General features: G+C 42.5%; 1 non-coding gene across 1 annotated transcript; it reads left to right on the top strand.

Moving 5' to 3' along the window:
* Positions 1–2,395: 2,395 nt before the first annotated feature.
* LOC120250877 lies at positions 2,396–2,503 on the top strand. Its single transcript, XR_005533209.1, has one exon. It is a non-coding gene; the product is annotated as a small nucleolar RNA R71 (small nucleolar RNA).
* Positions 2,504–7,587: the final 5,084 nt, after the last annotated feature.

Genomic DNA, 7,587 nt, shown 5'->3' with positions numbered 1-7,587 from the left:
GTATTTAATTGAGTTTCAATCTTGAATGCTTGTTGAATGATTTCTCCCTTAGAGTGACACTAGGGTTGAGAGTCCATCTTGGTAGCCTTTGTGGATGAGTGACACACGATGAGAGTCAGACAAAGCTAGATTGAACAGGGTTGAGATGATGAGTCGAGAGGTAGCGGAGCGTCCCCTTTCCCTTCCGTTGTGGTTTATCCTACCTCCATTTCCTATAGTTCTTTGCGGTCACAATAAAGTGAATTGTTAAAGGATGAACTCCATTGGGACTTAGTTACGCGAGCGACAGAGTGAAGTGTTGAAGTGAACTTTAGTATATGGGGCTTAATTGTAACTAGGGGTCTTTCGCCTGGACCAAAGGGTTAGGTCTACATATAGGAATAGGGTTTATCACTTTGAATCCCTAGAGCTTCTTGCGATTTTGCATAGTGTGAGATGTTGAAACTGATCGATTTCTCCACCAGGGCATAGTGTAGAGTTAGTCACAGTTGACCTTAAGTTTGGGACCGTGTATCTTAGAATGTCCACGACTCATTAAGCATTAGTTAGGAAGCATAATAGTTGGTTTTGCACTTAAAGCGATAATCCTAGGAGGAACTATATCCGAGTACCCTACTTCTTATCGATTGCCTTTTCCTCTCACTTAATTGTGCCTCTCTTTCTTATTTCTTTTATTTTGTCTACATTACATCTTATCAACACAATCATTGTTTCATCTTCACTCAGTTAAGTAGCAATCTTTGTGTTTCTATTCCTTATTCCCCATGGATACGATACCCCACTTAACTGGAATTTATTACTTCGACAAACATGTGCACTTGCGGGTCACACGCAAGGGTAGTGTCAAGTTTTTGGTGCCATTACCGGGGAATAGGCGTTTAGAGATACTTCGTACTTTTCTATCTTAGCTATTCATTTATTCATTCTATTTCACATCTCCTTATTCTATCATTGTTCTGATTTTTTTTCTTTCTTTTGGTGTAGCTTCAGGTTATGGCCCTAGGGAACCCTTCAATATTCATTGATGGTGATCCTGAACTTGAACGTACACTCAGAAGAAGGGGTAAAGAACCTGTACAAGAACCGTCCAATCAAGCTGAAATAGAAGTTGAAGGATCAGACAATATGGCAGAGCAGAATAAACAACAGAAAACATTTCCTAACTATGCCAGACCCTCAGTTTTGGGTACACAATCTAGTATTGTGCAATCCTCGATTACAGCACCAAATTTTGAGCTAAAGCCGGCATTCATCAAGATGATTCAGTAGTCAGCTCAGTTCAATAGTTTGACCAATGAGTATCCAAACAATCACATCCAAAACTTCTTGGAAGTTTGTGACATGTTGAAGATCAACGGAGTTTCAGATGATGCTATTAGATTGAGGGCTTTCCCATTCTCTCTCAAAGGAAGAGCCAAGTAGTGGCTTCATTCCTTGCCAAAAGCATCAATCACGACTTGGAATGAGATGGTCGAAGCTTTCCTTGCAAGATACTTTCCACACTAGGAAGCTTTACTTGCCACCTCCTTCTCTTTGCTTGCTTCCTTCTCAACCTCTATAACCTTGGGTGCGTGTTCATTGGGCTTCTCACTAGGAAGCTTACCCTCAACCTCATGACCACTTCTCAAAGTGATCGCCTTCACATGCTCTCTAGGGTTGGTCTCGGTGTTACTCGGCAAGCTTCCTTGTGGCCTTTCCGATAAGGACTTCGCAATCTGCCCTACTTGATTTTCAAGATTATTCAAAGAGGCGATGTGGTTGCGAAGTGTAGCCTCAACTGATTGGAACCTTGTATCAGATGATTGCACAAACCTAGTTAAGGCCTTCTCCAAATCGTTCATTCTGGTCTCCAAACCTGAAACTCGGATCTCCATGTTTGGGGCTTGCTGTTGTTATTGGAAACCCGGTGGCCCTATGGCCTTTTGTGGACCTTGGTTGCTCTACGAGAAATTTGGATGACTCTTCCAACCCGGATTGTAGGTATTTGCTGTATGGGTTTCCTTGATTCCTCATGCCATTACCCACAAAATCGACATTCTCAACCGAAGATGCATCACCAATAGAGATCGGGCAATCGGAGGGAACATGTCCTCCACCACACCCGGAGCAAGTAGTCTCGACCGCCACTCAATTCAAAGTTAGGAGATCTATGTTCTTAGTCAATGATTCCATTTGAGCCGCCAATGAGGTTACTGCATTTATCTCATGGAGACCGGCCACCTTTTTCTTCTCCCTAGCATTCCATTGGTAGCTGTTTAACCCCATTTCTTCAATTAGTTGCCGGCCCTCATCGGGGGTCTTCCTACCTAAGGTACCTCCTGCTGCCGCATCTAAGAGTTGCCTTGTACTTGGATTTAAACCGTTATAAAAGGTCTGAACAATCATCCACTCCGGGAATCCGTGTTGTGAGCAGTTTCTTAGGAGCTCCTTGAACCTTTCCCACGTCTCAAATAGAGACTCCAATTCCAACTGTACAAAAGGACGAGATCTCATTCTTAAGCTTTGTGGATTTTTTGGGAGGGAAATATCGGGCAAGAAAAGCTTCTACCATCTCCTCCCATGTGGTAATCGAGGCTCTAGGTAATGAGTGTAGCACTTCTTCGCTCTCCCCTTTAAGGAAAATGGGAAGGCTCTCAGTTTGATAGTATCATCCGTCACCCCGTTTATCTTCAGCATATCACACAAGTCGAGAAAGTTCTCTATATGACTGTTTGGATCCTCATCGGCCAAACCATTGAATTGTGTGGATTGCTGCATGATAAGTGTCTAAATGTATGTATTTTAGTATATGTATTTGTTGCGTATAGCATGTATTTGTATAAGAATTTATGCCCGTTTTATGCATAATCGTGTGTTATTTGTTTTGTAGGGCACGAAAATGCCATGGAGGACACGAAGATATGATTTGGGCGAAAAAGAGAAGAAAACAATGTCATGGTACTGTATCATATTCACTGTAGCAAAGTACTATAGCTGCCACTGTAGCACCTGGTGGGTTTTCGAGTCAGGAATCTAATTATGGTATACGGCCTCAATGCTGCCCGGTATAGAGCCCAGGATGATTACTGTAGCCAATGAAGAGAACAAGTTTTGCTTGAAGGCATACTGGCTCAATGAGGTGCTCATTGAGCCAGTATAAATACTATTCCGAGTGCATTTGTGGAGTTTGCCTACCCCAAACAGTGTCAATGAGGAGCTCTAAGAGGACCTCATGGAGCCAGTATACCACCTGAATGAGGTCCTCATAGAGAGGAGTATACCACCCGGGATTGAACTCATTGAGAGTGGTATACCACTAGGGATGGAGGCCATTTTGGGGGGAGGATGAGTGATATATAGAGGAGGATTCAGAGGGGAGACTGGGAGGATCCTTGGCAGCCAGCACTTGGGAAGGAGAGGAGAAAGGAAGAGATTATTTTGAAGAGTGTTTTGCTTTGAGGCTTGGGAAGATCAAGGGCTAGATCTCAAGGGGAAAGCTTCATCAACAAAGGAGGAGGAGTATTTGGCTTTCCTTGGGCTTGAGGAAGCGTCATTCGGCCGGCATTTTTCCTTCTTCATCATCATTCAGACTAGGGAGTGTCATTTATGCATTTACTTCTTATTTTTGTTGAGATTGATATGCTTGTTTGTATGATGGCACACTAGACCCCCAAGGCCATCGGATGTAGGTGAACCTTGGGGGGTCATCATGTATTTTGGATGCTACATTTACATTTGGAGTGCATTGGTGTGATTTATGGTTTGGTTCATTGTGTTTCATGCCTAGAACTATTATGTGGAGAAATCCTTAGTTCTTGTTTAGGTTGTATACGTAGATGTGACCTACTCGTGTGTACTAGATCGTTAATGAACTAAAAGGGGTAATCTTTGACCAACATGCCGAGAAATTGGATGTAGGTAGCCCCTCCGAACCATGAGGATAAACTTAGGTTAAGTGCATCCTTATCGCGTGATCTCCTTGTACTCATTGCAATCGTAGGAATATGATTAAGGAGAGATCCTTGTCATCATTTGTACGGGATTAGGGTTTAGCCACCGAGAAATTGGGGTTGAACTAATTTTGAGGTCCATCGGTCTAAATCACCCTTGCCATTTATTTTTATGCATCCTTATATCATGATGATCCCTATTGGGAATCCTCATCCCTAGGCCTATTCTTACCATCATTGTTCTTGTGATTTTCTTGCTTGCCTTGGAATTACTATAACTGTGTTTTATTTACATTCTTGCTCGTATTAGAGTAGTATACCATGCTTGAGTTGTAAGGTTGAAAAGTGAGTGATGGAGGAGTAATAGGAGATCCTTAGCCCCGTGGAATACGATCCTTGGGCTTTTGCACAAGGTATTACTTGGCGACCCGTACACTTGCGGGTGATCAACCACTGTAACATGTGGATGAATGCCAGCTTCAGCTCAAAGTTTTGAGCTATAATCGGGGGACTCACAATGCTCGATTGTGTCCCCAACACTGAAGGTCTAGCATAATCGGATAATGTCCGCTGTTGCTCATTCTGTTTTGCCATGTTTTCAGATTCTTCCACTCCCAAATCAGCTAAATTAGACTGTTCTTGCACAGGTTCTTTCCCTTTTCTTCTCGGTGTACGTTCAAGCTCAGGATCTCCTTCAATCAGTATTGAGGGGTTCCCTTGGGTCATAACCTACAGTTGCACCCAAAAAGAAAGAAAAAAAAATCAGAACGATGATAGAATAAGAAAATATGAAATAGAATGAATAAATGAATAGCTAAGAAAACAAAGTGTAAAGTATCTCTAAACACCTACTCCCCGGCAACGGCGCCAAAAACTTGACACGACCGAATAAGCGTGTAAACCGCAAGTGCATGGGTATCGAAGTAATAATACCCCTGTGAGAGGGTAGTCGAATCCATAGGGAATAGTGCTTAAAACCACCAAGATTGCTATTTAACTAGAATAAAAATATGTTGAAAGTGATGTGAAAACAAACTCAATACAAATGAAAATAAGAAAAGATAAAGGAGGCTCAAGTAAAAGATAGGGGAGGCGATCGACGATAAATGGGGTACCCGGATATTTTTCCACCTAGGACAATCGTTTCAAGTGCAAAACCCCCTATTATGCTTTCTAACTAATGCATTAATGAATCATGGAGATCCTTTAATACATGGTCCCAAATCTAAGGTCAACCATGCCAAACTCTATACATGTCCCGGAAGAAAAATTGAATAACCTCTCAACCTCGTACTCGTATAGAATTACAATGAGTTCTAGGGATTCCAAGTGATAAACCCTATTCCTATGTATAGACCTAACCCTTTGGTCCAGGTGGAAGGTCCCTAACCACAATTAAGCCCTAGGTGCTAAAATCACTTCAACACTTAACTCCGTTGTACTCGCAACTAAGCCCCAGCGGAAGGTCATCCCTTAGCCCATTTACTTTACTATGGCCGTAAAGAAATCTTGGAATGTGGAGGTAGGATAGATCACACCGGAGGGAAAAGGGGACGCTCCGCTACCTCTCGACTCACCCTCTCAACCTTCTCCAATCTAGCTTTGTCTAACTCTCGTGGTGTGTCACTCACTTACAAGAGTTACCAACAAGAACTCTCAACCCTAGTGTCACTTGACACGTCCGAATATGCGTGTGTATACCGCAAGTGCACAGGTGTCGAAGTAATAATTACCCTGGTGAGTGGGTAGTCGAATCGACAGGTAACGGAAGTATTAGTATTAACCAATTCTTAGTTATCTAGTCGAAATCAATAGATGTGATGAAATGAACCAATTGCAAGAGAATTAATAAGCAAGCAAACAAGCAAGAAAACAAGTAAAGGAGATCTCAATCAATAAAGATGAGGTACCCGGGCAATGCTCCCCCTAGGATCTAACATGAAGCTCACGATTTACTAAATGCTTCTAAACTGAGTTTAATGAGTCGAGGTAATCCAAGAACAACCGGCCCTTGCCTCCAAGCCACCGGTACTAGTCCCCTACAAGGTCCCGGTGGAGAAATCACTCAATCTCAACACCTCACACCCCATATGACCGCAATACGCTCTAGGGACACCTAAGAGTGAAATCGATTCCTAAAGATAGATCCAACCCTAATTCCCGGCGAAGGACCTCTAAACCCCTACAAGGTCACGGCGGAGAAATCTTTCAATCTCACGCCTCACACCAAATATGGTTGCATAGAGTTTAGGGAATACTGAGATAGGAAACACTCAATCGGAAGAGAGAGGGGACACTCCACTATCTCATGACTCACCCTCTCAACCCTCTTTAACCTTGAAGTTCTAACTCTAATGGAGACCTCTCTCACATCAAAGTAACAAATCATGCAAATCCAATCAACCACAAGGAGTAATTAAACAAGCAAGCAATGAGAATACAAGATTAAAACTCAAATCAACTCGGATTAATAGAAACATAAAGTAAATCTTTACAAAAACATAGATCCTAGGGTTCACATGCACAAATACCTACTAAGGTTTAGCCCTCCATGGAGCAAACTACAAAAAAATGATTATTACAATGAAAAGCAAAGAAAAGCAATGAAAACCATGAAGTAAAACCCCCTTAAATTCGTGATGATGGCCTTGGTGGGTCGCCCAACGTCTTGAAGAATCCTTCTCCGAAGCTAGGTCGCCGAAGGCTCCCTTTATGCTATGACGAAGAGAAGATCGATCAAAGTTCGTGATGGACGCCCCCCAAGATCGCCAAAGACCTCTTCCAAAACCCTAACCGCCTTGCCTTCCAAGTGCTCGCGAAAACCCTCACCAAAAGTCTCCCAAAAATAGGGCAAACGGCCTATTTAAAGCCCAAAAACCGCGTCTGTCACGTGCCCTCACGCGCCCGTGTGGATTTTCCACGCGGCCACATGTCCGGGCACACATCCATGTGGTAGGCTATAAAACTTTTCTTCATCGATGTATCTTTGAGAGGTCTTGCAATCTTCACAAAGAGAAGGAACATGAAGATGTGATTGCCTTTGTGCCCTTCCAACTAGTGAATTGACTTGAATCTTTTTGGAAGTTGGCACACATCTCCACGTTTATGAACTCCTCTCTTGTCTTGGTCCTTGAATTGAACAAGAACTCCCAACATTGTGTCTTTATAGCCTATCTTTGCTTCCTTTTTACTCTTCAAGGCATTCACAACCTATATGCATAAAAGAACACCAAATACACAATATGAGACATAAACCATGGTAAAAATGATGCTCAATGCATGTAAAACATATATAAAAATATGTCTACTCAAGCAGTTATCATCACTCTAGGGGAGTATTCAAACAATCAAGCCTACAAGATTGGAACTCACAATAAACATCAATTAATTAAAAGCATAATAAAGAGATTCAATGAAACGAATACATCCTAGGGTTCACAAATACCCAAGTACCCACTAGGGGTTTAGATCTCCATGGAGCAAAATATAATAGATAATGAAATCAAAAGTAAAGAGATGCAATCCATAAATGAAAACCCCCTTGTGTTCGTGTCGAAGGTCTTGTGGATCGGCCGCGTCTTTTTTAAAGGTCCCCTCGTCAAACCTAGGGCACACCTCACCGGATCGGTGCCGACGAAAGCTCCCCCAATAGCTCTCT

Source organism: Dioscorea cayenensis, chromosome 19 (assembly GCF_009730915.1).
Source record: "Dioscorea cayenensis subsp. rotundata cultivar TDr96_F1 chromosome 19, TDr96_F1_v2_PseudoChromosome.rev07_lg8_w22 25.fasta, whole genome shotgun sequence".
NCBI classification, from domain to species: domain Eukaryota; kingdom Viridiplantae; phylum Streptophyta; class Magnoliopsida; order Dioscoreales; family Dioscoreaceae; genus Dioscorea; species Dioscorea cayenensis.
The sequence above is the reverse complement of the archived record's forward strand: the minus strand, read 5'-3'. Positions and strand labels throughout refer to the sequence as shown.